The sequence below is a fragment of the Triticum aestivum genome, chromosome 1B (genome assembly GCF_018294505.1).
Source record: "Triticum aestivum cultivar Chinese Spring chromosome 1B, IWGSC CS RefSeq v2.1, whole genome shotgun sequence".
NCBI lineage: Eukaryota > Viridiplantae > Streptophyta > Magnoliopsida > Poales > Poaceae > Triticum > Triticum aestivum.
Window position 1 is genome coordinate 23,722,962 of NC_057795.1, and position 25,202 is coordinate 23,748,163.

Below are 25,202 nucleotides of genomic sequence, written 5' to 3' on the forward strand. Positions count from 1 at the left end.
AACAAACTATCTACTTCCTCTGTACGAAAATATAAGACATTTTTGCAGTTCAAAAACGTCTTATATTTTGGTACAAAGGTAGTATTTCCTAAGAGAAGAGCTCCACATATTGATATTGCGCGTCTTGCCTTTGGTGGCCGTGATGAGATCGGTTGGGGAGACCAGAAGCTCTCCAGGACCGACACCAGGCTCAAGCGTGCGCCTTCTCACTCTTTCGATCAGGAGAATTAAACTGCTGTGTCTCAGGCCTCCATTGTTTGAATTGGGTCTGGGGTTCAGAGGTAGCTTCGAGAGCCCTTATATCCTACCCATGGTCAGCCATTCAGGATCTGCAGAGTTTCTTGCAATCTCCCAGTCAGGAAGATTGCAATCTCCAGATCTGGTGACAGAATTTTCCATAATTTTTAGTGTTCTCAAAATCCTCCCCAACACCTGTTTTACTGAACGCAAACAACTTCAACGTCCTTGCAATGGCGCTGAAATGATCAGATGGTGTGACCTTCATCCTCTTTCCTAGGCCTCCTCGAAAATATGTACTGCCAGCTCCTTGTAGTCCTCCTTGAAAAGATTTGGGTACTACTCCCTCCGTTCCTAAATATTTGTCTTTTTAGAGATTTCAAATGAACTACCACATACGGATGTATATAGACATATTTTAGAGTGTAGATTCACTCATTTTGTTCCGTATGTAGTCATTTATTGAAATCTCTAGAAAGACAAATATTTAGGAATGGAGGGAGTATTACCTTTGTATCAAAACATAAGATGTTTTGGTAGGCCATTTTTAGCCTTAAAAAAGTGTCTTATATTTTGATACGGAGGTAGTGTCTCCCTAGCTACAAATTTACTTTGCCATTGCACTTGAGCAATCACAGAACTAGCAAAAGACGAACGAGTGATGTGTCTTAATAATGTACTTCGATACATATTACGACAAGTAAATAACAAGCTGCAATTGTCATGTTCTGAGTCAGCACATATTTTACAATAACGAATTGGTAGTTCATTACTCATTAGGGGGAAACTCAAATAGCAAAAACAGAAGCACTAGAAGCACTGTAAATAGCCTTGGGGTTGTTGGCTGACGCTTCAAATGTGTTATAGCAATAGATTGTTGAAATATGATCCAGCTAGATATAAAGTTCTGAAATTGCCAAGATATGCCTGACACATTGTACAAGATGTTTCTACTCTATTTTCATGTTGCCTCAGTGGTCAATACTCATCTGTTGATGTCTATACAACTAGCTACATAAAAGTGGTTGTCATCCAACATCTACTCTGTTATTTTTTTGTCAATGCTATTGCAGAGTTTGCCATGTTTCATATTCAATTGCATTGCTCTAAAAAGTCTCCATTGTTTGCTGTTTGCCATGATGACAGTCTTTGCATGTTCTTGTGCATGTGTGAAATGTTGCCTTTTATGTATAGTTCATGTTTCATTGTGCTAGCATTACATGCGTCTTACAGGGGTTGTAGCTTTCTGTTTATATATCAGGTATTCAGCTGTACAAACATCCAATCTGGTAGTCTAATTTAGATTCCAGACTAAACTTTTTTTATGATATATTGTAGTTGACGGAACTTTGACAAGGACTAAAGCACCAAAAGTGGATTGACACCTCGAAGAAGTGAATGATGTTCAAGACTTGGTATGAAGATAGTGTCGCAACTAAGATTCTATGATGCAAGGCTGCTGAGGGTGTGGACTAATGTCCTAGAACTTGAAAAACTATTTGTATCTGGTACACCTGACAGTTCATGTACAATGATGTTTAACATTGGAACGGTCCAGGATCTGTTTTAACTATGCCCCCTTCAAGGTCTTTATGAAAATTTAGTTCCATACATAAATCAATGAAATAAATCGAGTGGAAAAACAAAGTAAAACTGATTTTCTGTTCGATTTTTGCAGAAAAGCCAGAGGCTGGAATGGAAACACCAGGCTGTATATAGCGGACAACTACAAGACTTGGAGCTTGTTGTCCTCCTCTCCATAGCAACTGTTTTGTCTTGTCTGGCCCGAGGAGGTAGAGAAGCAGCGGCAGTTGAAGATGAAAGAATAGGAGCTACCGCATCATTGTTGCCCCAGTCACTGTCAAGCTCCGGCAGGTTTTTCTCTTGCCTTGATCTCTTGGTGTCTCATGCTATTGTTGGCTTAATTTCATTAAGTTTCACCCTTTTCCTTTGGCAATAATTATACGGTATGAATCCCAACATTTGTTTTCCGACTTTTGACATATATATTGACAAGTGAAAACATAATTGTATCAAAATTGGAGTGATTGCCATAAATACAATAACAGAAAATTAATAAATACCCCCAATTAGTGTGAACAATTATTTTCCTCCTTTTTTTTTGCGGTGGAGGTTGTTTATGTTGAACTGCAACAGTAAAATAGCTTATAAAAACCATAGCTAACAAGTTGAACTCAACGTCATCAGCAGTTTGCACATTAGTTGTTGTAGGCACATAATGTTGGAGCGATTGGCAACATAATGTTTTCTTACTTCCAATTTTTAGGAGTTAATAAATGGATGAATGCGAATATATTCCAGCAATAAGCAAGTTGTATCAGTCTAGTTTTTTATCTGTGAGAAACTCACTCCTCGTTTGTCAAACCTGAAGAGAGATTGTGCCTACTAAGTTGTACTGTATATTAGATGTCTGTTGAAAGGTAAAACGACCTAACCCAAGAACCAAAATAGAAAAGAGAAAAGCGACAGATGATAGAACTAACCTGCTGTATCACTGACCAGGATCAATGGGGTACTAGAAGGCATCTTCCGATATCATCGAAAGAAGAACTAAGTTCATCATTTGAACTTGACTGGGCTGCAGAATACTTTCGTTTCTTTGCCTTGGCAGAGGATCCTGATGCCTCGTTGACTAGCATTTGGGTGCTGCCCAGCAATTTTTTTTAAAAAAAATAGGGTGCCAACGACTTGTTCTGGCTCCTCTGTATCTTTGAATAGCATCCTGAAGATCAGACAAGTTAGTGCTGCCTGCAGTTCTCTCACACCATATCTTCGCCTTGCTCTGCTTTTTCGTGTGAGTCATGTTTAGTGGAAACCCCTGGGTTTCATCAGTGTCAAATTCTGCCAGTCTCCTTAGTTGGAGCAGTGTCTCTAGAAGCCTCAGTTTTCGATCCCCTTTTCGAAGGCTTCACTGGTGGAAAAACAGGCTTCCGTCCAGCCCCATAAGTCGCGAAGCTGTAGGAACCGCGACTAATGGGACCTTTAGTCGCGGTTCTGGAGGTGAACCGCGACCAAAGGCCTGGGCCCAGGGTGCTCGGTGGCCAGCTGGCGCACGTGAGGGTCTTTAGTCGCGGTTGGCCAGGACAACCGCGACTAAAGGCCTTCGGGCACCTTTAGTCACGGTTTGCCAGGCCAACCGCAACTAAAGCCCCTCCCCTATATATACCCATCCAGCAGCCAACACTTAGCCATTTGGAGCCATTCTCTTCACAAGTGGGTGTAGGTTTGCTTTTGGTTCCTCTTATGCACATAAGGTGTTTGATGAAATGCCCCAAGAGCATGAAACAAACATGACATGAAGTGTTGGAGCCACACTCCTCGATCGCGGTTAGCAACTTGATGAACCTTTGATGTGTCATTGATAAAATATGCATGTGTGCAGTTCATTGTTTAATTTATATTGTTTGTAGCTAGTTAGTTTAACAAATGCATGATGGTTAATTTTGAATTGAATTAGTTTTATTTTTCTGAATTTTTTGATATATTATTTGTATTTTTAACATTTTGAATTGAATTAGTTTTATTTTTCTTAATTTTTTGATATATTATTTGTATTTTTAGAATTTTGAATTGAATTAGTTTTTTTTCTGAATTTTTTGATATAATATTTGTGTTTTTAACATATTGAATTGAATTAGTTATTTTTTCTGAATTTTTTGATATATTATTTGTATTTTTAAGATTTTCAAAAAGAAAAGTATTTGGAAAATACCTTTAGTCGCGGTTGGCCTGCCCAACCGCGACTAAAGGTGGTTGCGCGCGGGAACGAAAAACCCGCCAAAAAAGTCCTTTAGTCGCGGGTCGCCTCCCTAACCGCGACTAAAGGTTACCCTTTAGTCGCGGGTCGCCTCCCCAACCGCGACTAAAGGTTTCCCTTTAGTTGCGGCTCGCCTCCCCAACCGCGACTAAAGGCCCTTTAGTCGCGGGTCGCCTCCCCAACCGCGACTAAAGGGGGGGGGGCTATAAATACAACCGCCCGACCCGTCGCCTCCATTTCTCTGCTCGTTCTCTGCCGCGCCGAAGGCCTGCCGCCCTCGCCCTCGACGCCGCCCGCCGTCGACCTCGCCCTCGACGCCGCCCGCCGTCGCCCGCGCCCTCGACGCCGCCCGCCGTCGCCCGCCGCCCCCTCTCGCCCACGTACGGCGCCCGTCGCCCCCTTTCGCCCTAGTACACCGCCCGCCGGCCTCCCTCGCCCACCGCGCCGCCTCGCTGCCCTCAACGCCGGCGGCCGGCCTCGCCGCCCTCAACGCCGCCCCCCAATCCATCCTCGGGCCGCCGGCCTCGCCGCCCTCAACTGCTCTACAGAGCGATGATCGAGAGAGAGAGAGAGAGAGAGAGCAGAGAGAGAGAGAGAGAGAGCAGAGAGCAGAGAGAGAGAGAGAGAGAGAGAGCAGAGAGAGAGAGAGAGAGGGAGAGAATTTTTTAACTAGTTAATTAACAAAAAAAACGGTAAAATTTGATATTAACAAAAACGGCCTGTGTCGGCCAGAAGACCCTAAACCTGTGGCGGCCTTTAGTCGCGGTTGGCCAGAAGAACCGCGACTAAAGGTCCTCCGCCCCGACGGCCGCCTGGCGCCCACGTGGACGGGCCGTTAGTCGCGGTTCTTAAGCAGCCGCGACTAAAGGTGGGGGGCTTTAGTCGCGCTTATTTGGTTGCGGTTGCGCAACCGCGACTAATGGCAGTTGCGAACCGCGACCAAAGGCCTTTTTTCCACCAGTGCTTGTAATTAAAAGCGCTCCCAAGACTCGGATATTTTACAAGCAGAAGGTTGTCTATGTACTGTATTTGAGATGATCATCTCCCAAGTCGCCACATTCTTCAAAATCATGAGTTTTATTTTGAAAAGCGGAGCTAGAGAACATACTTTCAGCCAAATGGTAAGTCCCACAGATTCTATAAAAGAGCAGCAGCAGCAGCAACAGTCGTTGTGTTGAAGATGAAAAAGAACAGGAGTAGGACTCGAAGGTGATCAGACAGCCTAGCTCTCATGTCTGATGAGAGGCGCCATCAGCAGCAAGCCGCACAGGGGGTCCATCCCTGTCATAATCGCGATCAGTTTCGGCCCAAACGGTAACTAGTGCAACCTGGTTGTTCTCTGTGAAAAAAAAGTACCTCCAAAGTGGTACTTCCTCCGTAAACTAATATAAGAGCGTTCTTATATTAGTTTATGGAGGAAGTATATTCTAGTCTAAAAAACATCTTATATTTTGATACGGAGGTAGTATCTCTCTAGCTACAAATTTACTTTGCCATTACATTTGAGCTATCACAGAATTAGCACAAAAGACAAACGAGTACTGTGTCTTAATAATATACTTAGATACTCCCTCCGTAAACTAATATAAGAGTGTTTAGATTACTATTTTAGTGATCTAAACGCTCTTATATTTGTTTACAGAGGGAGTATATATTACTACAAGTAAATAACAGGCTGGAATTGTCATGTTCTGAGTAACACATTATTTTACAATAACGAATTGGTAGGTTCATGAAGATACAGTAAATAAGTTGGATAGGAACAGGAAATATAATTTCTCCACCGGAACATGATCCAGTGGGGAAATAGAAATGCAGGATACACATACAAACATTACTCAAGGCTCAAATTCTACTCCGCCTTGATACGTAGCAAGCAACTGCGCTGCTGCTATAGTTGATACAGGATACTAGCAAGCTCCTGGAGCATCAAAGTGCCCTTAATTTGTTTTCCTCGCACTCCTCCAACAGCCCTGCAGGACATCCATCTTCTAAAGAAAACGAGATTATAGGCTCCCCTAGCGTGTGTTCTCAATGAAGGCGGCGCCGCCGTGCATCATGTCCCAAATTCCATTTTAATCATCAGAAGTACCAACCTGGCTGGACAAATGAAAAAGGTTAATGAGCTGAAAGATCTAGGTCATTTTTCAGGAGCGATATAGGGAGATTAACATGCAATTATCTAAGAATAAATTCTGAAGAACTAATGATGTGCATACAGTAGTTAAATTGCCCTTCATTGTACGTACCAGCGAAGGAGTGGCTGTTGTATTTCCTTGAGCCCGTGGCACTCCTTTATACTCACCTTCTTTATTTTATCGACAGCTGCTGCACCACCAATGGACTTGAGGTCTGAACAACGGAAAATGAGAAGTTCATCCAATACTGGAGAACTTGCCAACTGGCCATTGGCTAGGTTGATGGATTCTATGCCCTGACAACCATTCAAGCTGAGCTTCTTAAGAGAGGATGGTAATATCATTGCCCTCTCCATATTGAACTTATCAGAACCTACAATTTTCAACTGCTGCAACCCGTTGAGCCTGTCAACAGAGAGGGGCATGCAACTGGATATCTCAATGGTCTTCACGGCAGGTAGACAATCTGGCTTCAACAATTCATGCAAGCTCAATAATTTCTCACAGAACTGAATACGTATATTAGCAAGGGATGAGAATCCTTTAATACCGCCGTTGGTGGTGCTACAGCTACTACTTCCGTCAGAGACTATCGATCTAAGGTTATTGCAATAAAAGATGTATAAAGATTGCTTCTCCACACATGCAGGGGAATAGTTGTCAACGAGTGGCAGGAATGTATTCTCAAATAAGTGAGGGAGGTGAGGTCACGGAAGCCGCTCACAAAGCAATCCATGGAATAGCCCGGTCTCTCAAGGTCTATCTTTCTAAGAGAAGTAGGTAAGACCACCAAGCCTTGCCAACTGATTTGATCACATCCTGTTATGACTAACTCTTCAAGACGATTATTGTTTTCTGACCATGATGTATTGCCAAGTGACCCATCTAACTCGAGAAAGAATGGTATGCTCTTCAAGTTGACACAATCCGTAAATTCAAGAGAGCGTAACCATGGCAGGAGGTTGGGCTGGAGCCAGGTAAGACAACTATCTAAGCGAAGAGCTCCACACATTGATCATGCACTTCTTGCCTTCAGTGGTGGTGATGATATCGGTTAGGGAGACCAGAAGCTCTCCAGGACCGACATCGGGCTCAAGCAGTGCACCTTCTCGCTCTTTTGATCAGGAGAATCAAACTGTGGTGTCTTCAGGCCTCCATTGTTTGAATTGGGGTCAGGGGTTCAGAGGTAGCTTCAACAGCCATTGGTTCGTACCCATAGTCAGCCACTCAGTATCTGCACAGGTTCTTGCAATCTCCCAGTCAGGAAGATGGAGAAGGCCTCCAGCCTCTTCTTCTCCAGACGTGGTGAAAGAATTTGCCAATTTTTAACTGTTCTCAAAATCCTCCCCTACACCTGTTCACAGACAACCATATGGCATTCTCAAAGATAATGGAATTTCTAGTTTTCCATAGACTCCAGTGGCAGCTGCACAGATTGTATTTAAGGAAGAATTATTTTTAGCGGATAGCCAAAAATTAGCAATAGATAGATAATTAGTGCCCAAGCCCAAGGTTAGTCCAAAATGTTCATTAATTACACTTCACGCATAACTAGCTACCACACACTCAAACGTCAAGTGGTGCGCTGATTCATCCGTTCAGTGAAAGATCGATCGCTTTATCTTGAGATTCTTTTCGGTCAATCTACATGTTTTAACCGTAAAACTAAAAAAACAATAGAATGAAATCATGAGTTTTATTTTGAAAAGCGCAGCTAGAGCACATACTTTCAGCCAAATGGTAAGTCCCACAGATTAAATAAAAGAGCAGAAGCAGCAGCAGTCGCAGGTGGTCAGACAGCCATCAGCATCAAGCAAGCAGAGGGTCCATCCCTGTCATAACCACGATTAGTTTCGGCCCAAACGGTAACTGATGCAACCTGGTAGTCCATTGTGAAAAGGTACCCCAAAGTGGTACTCCGTCAGTCCCATAATATAAAAACGGTTTTCAAGTTATTTTATTTAATAAATGTTCTTATATTATAGGAGAAAGTAGTTTTTTGTCACGAGCTGCAAGAGTGATAGTTTTTGGCAACACTAGTCACAAGAGTGATAGTTTTTGGCTATATACCCGATGAGAAGCCACCACTGGTTGATTGATTCTTATGCGGCAGCGCTCGATCTCTCCTTTCTTTCAGTCCTGGAATAATGGGGCAGCTCCGACTATCAGGTTTACTGAACGCAAACAGCTTCAACGTCCTTGCAACGGTGCTGAAATGATCAGAGGGTGTGACCTTCATCCTCTTTCCTAGGCCTCCTCGAAAAGATGTACTGCCAGCTCCTTGTAGTCCTCCTTGAAAAAGACTTGGGGTACTGTTACCTCTGTTACAAAGAATGGTATGCTCTTCAAGTTGACACAATCCGTAAATTCAAGAGAGCGTAACCTTGGCAGGAGGTTGGGCTGGAGCCAGCTAGGGCAAGATTCACCTCCGTAGTCCTTTACCTGCAAATGTTGGAGATTCCAGTGAGGTAAGATTTCCATCTGGTTTTCCATTATCTTCACCGCCTCAGGACATCGCAGCGGAAGGCACCATTTTAGGCAGAGTTTGCCAGAGTGGTCCTTGCTATAACTAAAACCCTTTGAATTGATCTTCTCTAAGCTGAGGACATCACTGAACCCTGGAGGAAACTTCTCAATCACACAACTGCCAGAGTCTATAACTTTCAGATGATGCAGACGACATACTGATAATGGAAATGTGCTGAAAGTAACACTTCCAAGTAAAAGAAGGTTTCGCAGATGCTTTGAACTGCCCATGCTCTCAGGTAGTTGTCATACTCTGGAAATTCTAGAACTCATTACACGGATTTTCGGTAGCTCCCTGAACCAACTGTTTATCACAGGCTCAAAATCTTTTGCTTTTCTGTATGATTTATCGCATACCAGGGACCTCAAATTTTTCTTGTCGCATATGCTCTTCAATTCAGAAGACTGGACATTTTCGTTTGTGAATATTGACAGATGATGGACATTTGAAGGAACTTTGTCCAGGTCACTAACATGCTTTATAATGAAGCACTCATCCTTCGAGACTAGCTGTGCTGTATCATGCATCAGATCATGAATAACATAGTTAGGACTCTGTGATGATGGTTTCTGGAAGAATGAACGATTTGCAAGGGCATCAAAGCACATTGATGCTTCTTCGGGCCCCTCCACATATCCTTGTGCAATCCAAATATCAGCTAGAAAATCCTTCCCAAATTTGTGATCCTTGGGAAACATCGCACAGATTGAGAAGCATCTCTTCAGTTTCTGCGGTAGATACAAATAGCTCAATCGAAGGGCTGGCAGAATGTCAGTATCTGATTGTTTTAATTTCCAAAGTTCACTTCCCTTTATATTTTTCCAGTGTATTGTACTTAGTTCCATTCTCAGCAAGCGTCCAATAGTCTTGGCAGCTAATGGGGAACCCTTCAACTTTGGAACAATGTCTTTACCGATGCGCTCCAACTCCAATGACTCCTGGTCGTTGCAAGAACTCGTGGATCCAAATGCACAGGATTTGAAGAAATCCCAGAATACCTTTTGTTCTAAGCCATTTAAGATTTAACTCATAATTATTCGTAGGGCCAACTAGCTCACCAACCTCGCGGAATCTAGTGGTGAACTGGTGACCAAAATCCTACTCCCTTCAGCGCCACTTTTCAAACATGCAGACAAGCTCTTCCACCCTGCCGCGTCATCCTTCAAGATATCATCCCACATGTCATCAAGGACAAGCAAGAACTTTTTGGACTTGACACGATCTTTCAGTTTATCCATAAGAACATTCAGATTATTAGATGACGCGTCTCCTCCGAGGCCCTCTATAATAGCTTTCGTTAACCCTTTTGTGTCGAAGTCATCTGAAACACATGTCCAAATTATGGGGCCAAAGTGTTTCTTCACATTTGTATTCTTGCAGATTTGTTGGGCCATCGTTGTCTTCCCGACACCTCCCATGCCAACAATGGATAACACATGCATCTCTGTCATTCTTGCTTTGCTTTCAGTTCTTCCTCTCTTCAGTCCACGAACTCCTAGTTTTCCCAACAACTCCTTCATTTCTTTTTCACGACCAACCATTTTTTCCACACAATTAAAGTAGCTAGTTGTTTCTGGCCTAACTGATTTATCAAACTTCCGTGGTGCTTGGTGCAAGCCCATATCCATGGCCTGCTTATGAACATGATCTAATTTTTCTTGAATCATGTTGACTAGTCTTACGTAATCACTGGATCTGTCAAAGAATTCCAGAAAGGTGTCATTATAATGATCTGGCTCCAAATTCTTGCTGCATTCAACCTTCAACTTGAGTACATCATAATCAAACTCATCAAGCAGGTCCTCCGCATCGAACACTGCACCTTTAATATCCGGGAGGAGAGCAGCCGCTTGTTCCTTATGGCTTAGAAACTCGACACGATCAATGAGGTCAAGCATCTTGGGCATTGTTGTCTTCAGCTTCCAAAGATCAACCTCCAGCTGATCAAATTTCTTTTTATCATGTGGTTGTGCAGCTGTCTTGTCTCTGTCTGGCGAATCTGAGGCGCTTTGCCGATAACGAATGGCGGTTATAGTTGATGTCGTCCAGCTGAAGGATTCATGACATGCATTGAGGTTGGAAATCACCCCAGCACCATCATTGAATAATCCCCAAGCCAGGGCCATAACTGAGGACTGTTGGAATCATATAAACAAATTAAGCTTAGTTCAAAGGGTACAGCATTAAAAACATGCAATCATCTAGAATTGGGAGAGACGTGGCCTGAAGATGTAGTTACCTTGTTTATTGGCTGATTTGATGCAATGTTGGTGTAGAGATGCTTCTTGTTCAAAGTGTTTGGTCAGTAAGTGACTAGATACCTGGGGTGTTCAACTCCTCTGGGCAAACAAAGGCAATGATGATCCAGGCGCTGCTGATCTCACATGCATTCTGCTGTACTTCCGTAATTATGTTGTTGTTACGGACAAGCTTATATTGTCTGAAGTAGTAAGCACACATGTAAACAATACAGTTGAATTTTATTTCAGTGTTCATTATAGAAAGGTGTAAGAACAAAAAAAGCTACTCCAAGATATGCAATGCAACTATATTGTATACTTATTGAAGAGAAGCATTCGTCTTTGCCACTAATCCTATTTCCTTGTGTCCCCTTTTCACTTTGTTAGGCCCACACGATAGAGAGACAATAAATGACCAAAAACAGGATATGCAGTTATGCACGCAAAACTCAGTGGCAAAAAAGTCTGTTAGTTTTTTTTTGAAAAGGAGGATAACCCCGGTCTCTGCATAGGATGATGCATGCAGCCAAATATTATTGATAGAGCAAAATCCAGCAGCCGAACACCATTGACCTGATTTTTTCTTTTGAAAAATAAACCCTGAGGCCATATACCTCGCGACAGTAACTCTCCGAGATAACCACTAACCCTATGATACAAGTCACAACATAAACGAAAAATACACAACTCCTAGGCTACCCCTTCAAGAAGCAATCGCTGCACGTGCACCGATGATGGCGAGTCCATCACAAGGTTGAACTTCGGATTCTCATCCCAAAGCAAAGCTTCAATCCACCACCTTCAGCAAGGACAAGACGCAAGCGCGCGACGACATAGCCAAGATCAGAGAACTTGTATTTCTACCGGAGTGCATAAGCTCGTCGTTGAAGCTGTTTGTACCATCCGCCTTTATCTGTCTACCGATGCCTCGATGGTTGGATACCTCTGGAGGAGACAAGGAAGATAAAGAAGTCCCATACCGCCTGCCTCCCTCTACTATCGCACCACCTTCGATTCAACAACAACAGGCTAAACTTGACACCTCCGTCAGAGCCACCGTCCATCACTTGTCGGTAGCAGGCATGACTTGACGTCTCCGTATTATACATCGTGTGTAGCATCCGCTGGTAGCACATCCACCGACGTCTTCACCTGCCGACGATGCGCACCGCTTGACAACTCCGAGAGAGACTCATGTGTCACCTGCCAAGCCGCATCAAACCCTGTCTATTGATGGAAGGGACATCCCATACCACAACCACCCTTAGAAGGCCGTCACCATCTCGAAATCCGGACTCCATGTCGCCCACACGACCCCGGAGTCTGCCGCCGTTGATGAAGAGGGCCCCCCGCCCTGATTCCGGGAGCTACATGCAGCACCCACCGTCGCGCCAGCCGTTGTCGTCGCCCATACAATGGCAACCTCCACCGCGATCCCGCATCAAGCGCCATCGACGCTGAAGGAAGCTCTGGCCACCACGCGCGTCCCGCGACGAGCCCGCACACGGGATCCCAAGATCCGCCGCCATCGACGCCGCCACAAGGACCCATCACCTGGCCCGTCATCCCTGGCGGAGGGGACGCCCGCCACCACCATGGTCGGATCCGGGTCAGCCGTCGCCATCGCCACCGCCAAGACCTGATTCGGGCTGGACGACGCCGCCGCCATCGCCACCGGCCACGCCCTGCCCCACCTCCATCTTCTAGCCACATCCATCTGCCCGGCATGCCACAGCCAACCAATCCACCCGCGCTGCCGAGCGCCGCCGCCGGGATCCACCGTGCTGTCGTGCCATGGATCTACAAGACGTCGTCACTGAAGTCGTCGTCCCGCGCCACCGGGCATCGTGCGAGGAGAAGGGGATCCCCGCCGCCGCCTATGCCGACCTGATTGGCGACGCGTGCCAGCGGCGGCGCCGGAGGGAGCTGGAGCCGGCGGACTAGGAATGGTGTCTAGGGTTCACTCCCTCGGTCGCTCGCGTGGGGTTACACGAGGACGTTGTAATCAGCCGCACCGCAGCCCAGATATGATTCGATTTCAATCCGCTAGTTTTCAATGATTCGCTTGGTTTTACACGATTTTGGCACACTATCCTCTCAGAAATAAGTCTTTCTTCTTTTCTTGGCCAGCCGATGAAATGGCGAGTAACTTTGTTTATTAGAGACGAAACAATGGTAAGTAGTTGAGATGAACTCTATTAGTACACCTTAAACAAAACTAGAATGCTATTTTCTAGTCGGCAGGAATTTTGCCACAAATCCGCACACACTTTGTGCCATCTAATTTTTGTACCGACAGTTACATGCGCTCACACCATTTCTTCTAATCACGCACATGTCATTTTCTTTTTTCTTAATCAAGCGCTTAGCCAAAACACACCCACACATGCATGTCGCTTTGAGCCACTTACATGAACGCATGCATGCAAAACTAAAATGATGATGTCATCAAATATTCTTTCCAATGCAAATTTTTTAAATGATTTGTAGCCCAAACCATAGGTCCGATTGAAAAACCATTTTCACATAAAAGATTCGTCGCGACGAGACCTTCGAAACTAGGTCCCATATTGATATGTTTCGACGATTTTTTTTCAGGTCTAAAGTTACCAGGTGTATGCTACGTAAGTTATCACACTTGTGGTACATGAGTTATCATTCTTGTTTCTATAGAAATTACCAGGGCATAGAAATGGTCATCCAACTTTTCTGTTCATGTGCAAATGAACTAGAGGACAGAAAACACCCTGGTACCTTTTGACCTGGGAAAAAAATTGTTGACAAATATACCACTTGAAAACTTTTGTGTAAATAACATGTTAATACATCCACATCAGAGTTGATAACCCATGTTAAAACACCGTGGTAACTTCTGACCTCAGGAAAGATGTTTAAAAACATATCTCCAACAATTTCTGTGTCAATAGCATGGCAATACACACATATCAGAGCTGAGAACTCATGTGCAAACGCCGTGCTAACTTTTGATCCAATAAAAAAGTTGTTGAAAACATATTCTGGTAAATTCTGTGTAAATAGTATGGTAATACACACAAACCAGAGCTGATAACTCATGTAAAAACACCACGTAACTTTTGACCCGGAGAAAAAAGTTATGGAAAAACTATCCTGGTAATTTATGTGTAAATGTCATGGTAATACACACCACGGAGCTGATAACTTATGTTCAAAACACCACGGAGCTGATAACTTATGTACAAAACACCACGGTAACTTTGCCCTGAGGGTGTTGAACACATATCCCGGTAACTTCGGTGTGTAATAACATGGTAATATGCACACCGCAAACTTGATAACTTAGTTACAAACACCTCTGTAACTTTACTTGGGGAAAAATACGTTATTGAAAACATACCGCCAGTAAATTCTATGTAAATATCATGGTAACATGCACACCACAGACATGATAATTTACGTACAAATATCACGATAACTTAGTTTGGTTAAAAAAAGTTGTTGAAAACAGACTCCGATAACTCCCTATGTAAATAGCATGGTAATACACACTCTGCACCATGGGTAATTTACACATCGTAGACATGGTAACTTACTTACCTAAGGCATGGTATCTTTTGGCACGAACAAAGTCGTTGGAACATATCAACATGGGATCTAGTTTGAAGGTATCATCGCCATGAAACTTTTATGTGAAGACAATTTTTCAATTGAAATGACGGTTCGACCTACAAAACATTTGAAGTTTCAAAATAGGTAGAATGTAGGATGACATTAGCTTTCTCTAGTGCATGCATGCATGTGCATGTGGGAAGAAAGGTTGGAAGACCATTTTTCATGCCCGATAATTTCTATGAAAACATGTTGGTAATTTATGTGTCATGGATGTGATGACTTACGTAGTTAGGTCTGGTAACTTTTTACCCTTAAAAAATTAGTTGGAACATACCAACATGATATCTAGTTTCGAAGATCTCCTCGTGGCGAATCTTTTATATGAAAACAGTTTTTTGATCCGAGCGACGGTTTGAGTTACAAAATATTTTAAAGTTTTAAAATAGGGGGAATATAGGATGACACCAACATTCTTTTTCATCTGGTGTATGCATACATGTGCACGTGGCAAGAAAGGCTAGAAAACCATTTTTTTTCATGCCCGGTAATTTTTTTCAAAATAGCTTGATAACTTATGTATCGCAGACATCATAACTAACGTAGTACATGCCTGATCACATTTGACCTGATGAACAAGTCGTCGAAACATATCGACATGGGATATAGTTCCGAAGATCTCGTCGCGACGTTTTTTTATGTGAAGACAAATTTTCAAGCCGATGAACAGTTTGAGCTACAAAACATTTTGAGTTTTCAATTTTGAAAAGAATCTAAGCTGACATCATCATTTTATCTTATGTGCATGCGTGCATCTTTTGAAGGGATCGGATATGCTCCACCGTGTTTTCCCATTAAAATAATACAAGATTAACAAATAAAAGGAAGTATTCTGGAGGTCTAGCGTCTAATAGAGAATTAGCTACCATGATTAGCAACTAAAGAAGGAAGAAAGCATCGTTCGGATTTGTTGCAACATTTTGGTCGTTTGGAAGTTTGCAAAGTCCTAAACAAAATGCAGAGAAGCACCTATTTTTTTACGATTACATTCCGTGTTATTTCAAAGGAGTATCATGCCTATGTAGTGCGGATTATTAGAGGTCACGACAATGTAAGCCAAGTCAGTTTGAGGTGTTCTATTCAACAATATGCTAGAGCTAAACACGCCGTGTACTAATGTTCGAGTAATATTTCTACTCCTAATGTCTGAGTTGGTGAATAGTCTTCACGGTTTTTTTCATCCCACCACTTTCAACCGTTTTTTTTTCGCTGTTTTTTTTCGTCCCCACTCCCATCGCCACTCTCCACACCGGTTTATTTTTCTTTCCGGTCTTTTTTTTACCAAAGCAGCACTTTCCTAACACATAAAAAATCACGGACCAAACTTTCCTAACTTATCTGAATCAACCAATCTCTCTAATTAATGTAATTTATTTTTAGGAAACAAATAATGGATTTTCTGGAAAAAATAACGGATTTTCTAAAAATTAACATGTAAATCATGACAAATAAACCTCCACATCGACAGGTGCCTCCTCTACGTAACCTCGGGCCAGATCCCCTCCATCCTTAACCTCACTTCCGCCGCCTCCTCCTCTTCATGCGACCATGCGACTCCGCTCCCTAGCGAGACGGCCTCTCGGTCGACGCTGCCGGAGAAGATGTGGAGACGGTGGCTCCGTTCATGGAGGAGGAGGAGGATGAGCGCCACCACCAGCCACCCGAGATCGCCTTGGTCCCCATGTTCTGGACGCACGGCAGCCGTACCTCTCCCTACTTACCCTCGCGCGCGTGCGTAGGGTTCCTTGCGCCTCCGCCGCACGGAAGCTCATCGACCTGCCCCGCCCCCTGCCGCCTTCGCGCCGCACTGGAGTGGATCCTCATCGCGGCTGCTGCACATCAACGAGCACCTTGCCTCTCCCACGCCGTCGTCCGCTTCGCCCCATAGCCTCTTCTCTTCTGCTAATAGCTAGCCACGATATCGAGCGATTGGTGGTTCGTGATGGATGACTATCCTCGCAAAGTGTTTTTTACCGGAGCCGGGAGCTACCGGTGATCTTGCCACCAATGAGGTGCTGCCACATCTAAAGTTCTGGGACCATGTGTATGTGTATATGAAAGTATTCATAGCAAAATATCTCTTGTATTTCTGATTTAAGTCTAATCAATGTCAGAATGATGCAGTACCTTTTAACAGGAACCGTACGCATGTATGCATGCAGAATCTCTCCTCTCTCTCACACACAAATCCATCCATTTTATCTTTGTTTAAACTTTTAGATGTACAATACCTATCACACTAATTTTCTATAATTGAAATATTTTATATATTCAAATTCCTGAACATGTGATCTGTAGAACAAGACCAATTTTGAATATATTTAAACTAGTTTAAGTTTTTCTATTTCAATCATATCAAAATTTAAATTTCACTGATTTCAAATTTACTTATTCGAAATAATTGGAATCGATTTTGAAACTAGTGAAAATATTTTTTGAAATAAGTGAAATCAGTTTTCAGAAACTAGTTTGTTCAAACATGTCAAACTGATTATTTCAAAACATTTTGGTAACGAACGAAATAAGTATAATGAAATGAGTGAAGTCAGTTCTTTTGAAATGAATGAAATCAGTTTTATATTGAAATGATTGAAACCACTTTTCTAAATATAGTTTTCTTTGTGAGTTTCATATCCCAGTTTATGAAATTGTTTCTTCAAATGGAGTAACTGTGATGTGTTTTTCTGAAACTAAAGAAATCTATCTTTTGTAATGAGTGTAATCAGTTTTTGAAACAAATTGAAATATCGTATTTCAATTGAGCGACTGTAATGTGTTTTCTGAAATGAGTGAAATGAGTTATTTGAAAAAAGTGAAATATGACTTTTTGGTGTGAAACGACTTTTTCAATGTGTGAAACTGATATTTCTGCTGAGTGAAATATGTTTCAATATTTCTTTCCAAATATGTTTTCTCAACTGAGTGAAATCATTTTCTTCATTGAGTGAAATATGTTTCTTCAGATGAGTAAAATTGGTTTTCTAAACATAAAGAAAATAGTTTTTTTAATGATTGAAATCAACTTTCTGAAATTAGTGAAACTAGTATTTGGAAACGACTAAAATCTGTGTTTTCTAATGTGTGAAAATATGTTCTCTCAACTAAGTGAGATATGTTTTCTCAACCGAGTGAAATTATTTTTCTTAAATGAGTGACATCACTTTCTTCCGATGAGTGAAAGCAGGTATATTTGAAATAGATGAAATGCGTAAAAATAGTTAATTTCAGAAAAGGTGAAATATGTTTTCTCAAATGAGTGAAATATTTTTTCTAAAACAAGTAAAATATGTGTCTTAAAATAAGTGAAACCAATGTTTACCAAAGTTGAAATTATTATTTTGAAATTTGCAAAACAGGAGCAAACACTTCTATGAAATAACAAAACAATCTTATGTTTTATGAAAGTGATGCCAAAGAAAATTGAAATATATAAATAAAAGTAGTTCAAATATAACCAACATTGATCTTATTCTAGAGGTCTTGTCAACATGATTTCAAATATATAAAAAATTTCAAAAATAGACATTCACTTTAAAATATATCAATCATTCAAAATATATGAATGAAATAAAATGCATGTCAATTATGTGGGGAGAGAGAATCATGCATGCCAGGTCAGCCTCTCCATTCCAACTCTCTCTTTCTCTCCTAACAAAGTTGCATGGCATGCATGTATTTGATCAGATGTGTCCAGTGTGTGCCAGTCGTATTTAGATAGTATAAGAGGTGTAGTATATACTCTGACAGAATGCACGAATCTTGACGAAACTAGGTGGACGGCGGATGGTGTGCCGGTACCTCCCGCCTCCGGTAAAATTACTTATTCATGAATATCCTTTGTTTCTCTTGATTAGATTTGGTACAGCCGTACAGGGGTGGACTATCTTTGAGATCCTGCGGTACATGTCGGAGCATAACTGGTCGGCGTCCGAGGAGGCCCTCAATGCCAATCTGGTTCTTGCCAAGATGATAATCAACGGCGTCGTCTACTCCCTCGGCGACTGGATAGCACAAATGCCAATCCAGTCCAATTACCCCTCGCTGACTGATTGTTTTACTTTTATATCCCCTTTCTGCTGCTGCAATAGCTAATTCGGTTGTTCTTGTTTGTGTTGCTCCTGCTTATTTACAGTGTTACGAAGGGAATCACATCTCCGAGTTTGACCGTACTCGTATGTTCCGGTCTGGCCTCATAGGGTTCACCCTCCATGGATCCCTTTTGCACTATTACTACCATTTCTGCGAGGTGCCCATTGTGGTTCTTAGCCTGACTCATAGATGTTTTTTTGATGTTTGATACGGTAACTAACATGAATGCATCAGATTTTCTTGCATCATCGTTGTTCCCGTTCAAGGATTGGTGGGCTGTGCTTGTCAAGGTTCCGGCTTTGTCTGCACTGTGGAACAACATCTACTTTGTCACCTTGGGCTTCCTTCGCTGGGAATCTCCCCCACCATATTCAGCGAGCTCAAGGGTATTACCTTCGATGCAATATAATTTCTTATATAATGAAAGGGTATTACCAAATTACTATATATTTGATTAGCTACAAGTTCTGCTGATCCAAAGGGCCGAAATATTTGATTTATCATTTCATTTGTTTATTTTGGCTATACTTGCTTTGGTGGATGAAGTTTACATGGACCTTATGTTAATGGCTGATATTTATATATCGTCCTAAGGGTATGTCAAAGCATGGCCGGTGTAGTATCCGAACATTGTCCTTAGTTCGATTGGAAATCGAGACAAGCCTTTGGTTGCCATAGGTGCTACACATATTGAGGCGTTCGGTGATTCGTTACGAGAAGAGCAGAAAATGTCCAAGGGTTATCAATGTTTTGACGAATCACTTATAATTTATTTTTAGGCATGTCTAGATGTAATCTCGAGGGCCGAAGTTGTGCTCAAATTACTAGGATTTTGTATGCAGAGTACTGTTCGGACGATTACGACTTCAAGACAGTCTCATATGAGAAAAGTTTATTCATGACTTGTCTTTGTCTCGTCGAAATGGTTGATTTTGATATAAAAATCGTCTTAATCCAAGGTTGTATGTAAAAGTTAGAGCCACCTAAGTGCGGCCCTGTCACGAGAAAAAAGTTCAGTTTGGTGCCAGTTTGTAATTCCGGATAATAATCCTCTACAAAATTTATTCCTTGTCTCAAACGCTGCAGTTTTTGAAGTAATTCACTTTGATAATATGGTGGAACCCAACGAGTATGCATAGCAGTTTTCAAAGCAGCCCAAGTAGTAGGGATATTATCATGATATAATCTACAATGTTCAAACCACCAAACAGAAGCAAACTAGTGAATTCACAAACAGCAGCAGCAACACGTCTATCCTCAGGATGTTGTAAGTATAGAAGGATCAAAATAACAAAAATTCAAGGGATCATGATCAGAATAAGGGAACACAAATTCTGGCCCGCATAGAAGGTCCGCGGTTTGCGAGAACTTTGTAGAAAAATTCCACCATGTCGTCAAGATCAGCATAACACAAATTTAAGGGAAGCAACAAGCACATCAGGTAATAAATTTCATCTACTAGCCGCACAAAAAATATTTAGTAATAGATCTTATCTACTACATAGATATATTGTGCAATACCCATACATATCATGCATTCTACATCGTAACCTGCATCTAGCATGGCTCATGATGCCACTACAGGGGAAAGCAGCAGAAAACAAAAAAAAATCATCCTATGCACCATCTCAGGACACCAATGAAGATGCGTAGAAGGTTCAATTTGATCGTTACCAACTCGTATCGCAGTGGGAAGAGAGTTGGTGAAGATCGTTGGGGCAGATTCCCGCGGCTAGGATTTACGACCTCCTAACTGTGAGAATTTTCTCCCTCGGACAGAACCTTGGATAGTCCCTCAGGCAGAAGATCAAACATACAATCTCTCTATGCGGTTGCACACATACAATGTCGCCTATCCAGTGGCGCTTCGCCATCTAGAACTAATCTCTACCAGAGACCGGGCAGCCTTTTGGTGCTACGGAACTCTTTCGTGGAGGAAGGGAGAGAGAGGCAGATCACTGCAGTCCATTTGTGTTAGAACTTGAACCGAGATGGAGAGCAACTCTCCACCTCTATTTATATTGGAGGAGGGGTGGAGGATAGCTGCCCAAAAGGTGGCTCGAACTCCATCAACATTGCCCCGCAAAAGGGGGCAGCTTGCCCCCAATGGGTCCCCCTTGTCCATGACAACCCTCGTAGGGGCTGTCCCCAACAGGGACCCCCTTTTCAACATTTCTCCACCACTTATGCAAAGTTGTTTTCGATGGGCCCCATTTGGGAAACATGGTGTTTTCATGCACGTACTCTCTGGTAATTCTGGGAGGCGCCCGAACTTTTTCGGCACCCTCCAAAAATTCTAGACGCCTTCTAGCACTATTAAAGTTTGATGGTTTACTACGAAATAATTTTCGGTCTCTCCGAAACACTTCAGTTTTTCTCTGTGAAACATTTTCAGAGTCTCCGGAACTGTTCTAGTGGATTTCCCTTAGACTATTTTCCCAATACTCAGTAGATAGATCACCCTTAAGCATGTGAACATGCAGGTTTGCTGAAACATACTGGTGAGATTTATTATCTTGTAGGCCACTTCAGTCGCTAAATCTACATGTTTCTTATTTTGTTATTCTCATCATTTCTTTTGTCTTGTTTACTTGTCTTTAGAGATCGACATCTAGACAACAGTCTTCAATTGGGGACAAGTTTAGAGCATAATGGAAGTTGACAATGTCCAGGTACAAATATCTTCATGAAGACATGTAGTACAAATAGTTTCATCGGTTGTATCAATATGTTCATCTTTAGATGTCAATATTTCATAATTAGGCCTAAATACAAAACCATGGGCAAGTTTACCTCTTTGGATTGAGTTAGTTGTATGGCACAAACACAAGCTATAACCTCTAGTTTTAAAATTTCACAATCTTTAATGTACAAAAAAGTTGTGAATTTGTAGGTCCACACTCTTTAATATGAGCTATTGAACCCATGTCTTTATGAAATTACAATGATTGTTGAAAGCTTTTTGAAGATGCCCTCAGGGCCAAGTTAGTTTTACATTGTTATGAATCTGAAGGATCCAGATGATTTTCATCGCTTCTCTCTAATGATGACCTGTGCTCTTAAGAATGTCGTGCAACTGAAGTCGGTCAATACAGAGGGTCCTTATCTTGTGGCTTTGATATACATAGGGTTGTACCAGAGAAATTAGGGATCTTAGGATCTGATGTAAAATCCAATAAATACTTTTTATACCAAAGTTTTATACTTATTGATGTTTATTTTTACAATCTTAAGGAGTACACATCATATTATTTAGCTGGTATAGTTAACCACATAATTTAGTTGGCATAGTTAACCAATGTTCTTTGTTATTGGTTACAATGTATATCACTAATCACTTTGTGTATAATAAATTTTAATTAAGGGATGTAACTTCGATTATATTCAAATCATTTTTTGATAGTGACACAAATTATATAGTGCACACATACATATATGTATGTAACTGCATATGTTCATCTATAGTTTAGTTTTATTTAATATCATGTTAGAGGTTTCTAAAGAATAATATCCAACTAATATTTAGTGGTTTCTAGTGTATTATTCGGTGTGCATATTTGTAGAACTTTGTAGAATATAAATTGTATTGTTTCCAAATAAACAAATTGTATCTAAGCATAACATATATGACGATATGTTTATGTTCATCGGTGATCGGTGATATTTCAGTACCATGTATATGTTACGTTTGCTTTCATCTAGTGTATATAAGAGCTCTTGCCTGTTTCTAAAATAAGAAGCTCTGGACAAATTAAATATAGGAGTCTAGTTTACATCTTCCATGGCAGGGCAACTGCAACCAAATGACGACCCCTCTCTTCAGCTCAAATTAAGATCGTAGAAGATTTGTCAAATTCACATGTAGTCTAGAGGCAGAACTAATCTTGAGTGCCTCCTTGACGAACAACATATCCAATGTAATAGGATTGACAAGTGGCTCCACATCATCAGAGTAAATTGATAGTTGCTGTATCGGAATGCTACCTGAGCCGAGATATTCGGGAGCATTGCGTCCTCATGGGCTTTAATGATTAATGAGATGAGGGCATCCATTGAAATCATGAAGAACGGGGACAAGGGGTTTCCTTGGTGTAAACCATGCGCGTGCATGAATTTATTGCCACATATCCATTGCAATCCAAGATCTCCAAAGATCCGAGAACCCCTTGGTCCGAAGCATCTGAATAAGAAAGGCCACGAGATCGAACCAAAGTCTTGGAAATGTCGAGGTTCAGGAGCACACCCTTGGCCTTGTGACGGTGTAGGTTCCTCGTGACCTGTCCCACAAACATGAAATTATCATGTATGTTCCAGCCATTGAAGAACACCGACTAGTTGACATGAACTAGCTCACCCGTGCGCGTGCTCAGTCTGATAGTGAGAAGTTTAGAACCAATCTTTGGAATGTTGTGCACCAGACTGATTTGGTGGAAGTCTCCGATAAGGCAGGCATCCGGTTTCTGGGGGATCAATGTTATAAGAGCTTGGCCGAGCGTGCCAAATCTGTTCCATTACCCAGAATTTTTTTTCAATCGCCACCATAACATCCAGCTTGATCACACCCGAAGCTTTTTGGATGAACATCCCAATGAATCCGTCTGGGCCCAAGCCTCTGTCCGCAGACAGTTCTTTGATGACAGACCACACCTCCTCTTCGTAAAAAAATTAAGTCTTGATCATGAAGATCCAGCATAGTGAGGTACAGAAAATCCAAGTCCTGGCTGTGATCTCTGGCTTGGTCGCTGCCCTCTTACTTGCCAATTTGGGCCATGATGATCACACCGTCCCATTGGATTGTAGGGTGGAAACTTTTCACCTTCCTGTCGTTCGCCACCAGATGGAACAATTTTTAATTTGCATCCTCATCCTCCAGCCATCGAATCCTCAAGCGATGCCTCGCGATCGTACGTTGCAGAGAGGCGAGGCCCAAGGTGGTTAGCTTCAGCATTTTCCTCGACCAACTCTCCCCTATCGTGAGAGTCCTCCTCTCTTGCGCTCTATCAAACTACAAGTCCACCCTCTGCAATTTTATAGTGCCTACCTGCTTCTGGCCCCAAGAGGTAAGCACACACGTCATGTTGCGCAACATGATGTCGAGCCTTGGAAAGGGATCGGAGATCTCGGGATCGCAAACCCACCTATTTCACAGTACTCTCACTTCATTCATGTGTTATAATATTAGGTAGCGTTTTTTTGTTATGGATAAATGAGTATAGATGGATACCATTTCTTTGTGAAAGTAAGAATTGATGGTAACTGAAATGAATAAATCACGTCAGTTTCTTTTAACTACTGGAACACAAACTTGGTCTCAATAAATCATTTGTTATTTTCATCCAAACTCACTCTGAAGCAAATTTATGTTCTATAGAAGGTTGCAGTACCCATGGTTTACACTGTACCAAGTCCTTTAAAGGAGGCTACCCACCTCATTGGTGCATTCATGTCGTCTGATCTATCAGCACCCCCCCGAAGTCCAATCGCGCAATCCAGTGCCTTACCGCCCCAAATGTCTTCGGGGTCCGAGTGGGCCACGGACGCCTATGAGGCCACTTTGTTTAGTATCTTTTGCGGTGCCCCATGTGCACCTATCTTAAGTTGGGTCGCTAGTGTGCCCAAACCCCTCACCCAGCTTATACCCACTGCATGGGTACACCAGCTAGTTGCCAGTCCATAGAGAAATAGTATCTCCAAGACATGCCTTGAATAAAAGGAACATCTTTAAAAGTGAGAATGAGCTTAAGATGTGTTTTCCACCAGGATGACCCTTCTGCTCTGTCCTGTGGGGTAGTGTAGGAGCAATTTTGACATGCTCCCTCTTACCCCCTCTTTTTACATGGGAGGTAAGAAGTAAGAGGTAATCATACCCACTACTTAATGCAATCAACGACTCAGATCTATTTTATACTCTTAACTCTCATGTGAAAAGGGGAGGTAAACTTGACCCAAGGAATGCTTTCATGGTTGAAAATTTTATGGAGGTTTTTGATAAGTAATGCCTTGATATGGGTTCTAATGTCAAGCACTCCTAGACCTTCATTTGTTTTGGGCTTGCAAAATAGATTCCAAGCAATAGGTGTAGGACCATAATCTTCACAGGCAATGCCTCAGATACTTATTGATTTGTTCCACTATTCCAGTTGGTAAAGCTGATGTGAATACCGACTTTATAAGTTTCAACCTGCCATCATATGAGATTAGTGTAGAACAACCAGATATCCTTCTTTCAACCCCTTTCGGCATTGGGAAGAAATCCTCATCATTTGCTTTGCTGATGCTTAGTGGCAGTCCTAGATATGTAAATGGAAAGGATCCTTGCTGGCAGCCTAAGATATTGAGGATGTTGACCATTTTATCTTGGGCTACATTAATTGGGATTGCCACAGATTTGTGATAGTTCAGTTTGAGTCTACTTGGGCAGTAAAATGGTACAACAACTCTTGATCTGGTGAAGTTGCATGTCTTCAGCAGGTATGACCAGTATTATATCATCAACAAATTGTATGACTGAAAAGTCAAGACAACTTGCCTATGAGTGAGAAAGC

The 25,202-nt window shown here is 42.0% G+C and overlaps 1 pseudogene; it reads right to left on the bottom strand.

Moving 5' to 3' along the window:
- Positions 1–314: 314 nt before the first annotated feature.
- Positions 315–12,589, bottom strand: LOC123076167 (disease resistance protein RGA2-like; annotated as a pseudogene).
- Positions 12,590–25,202: the final 12,613 nt, after the last annotated feature.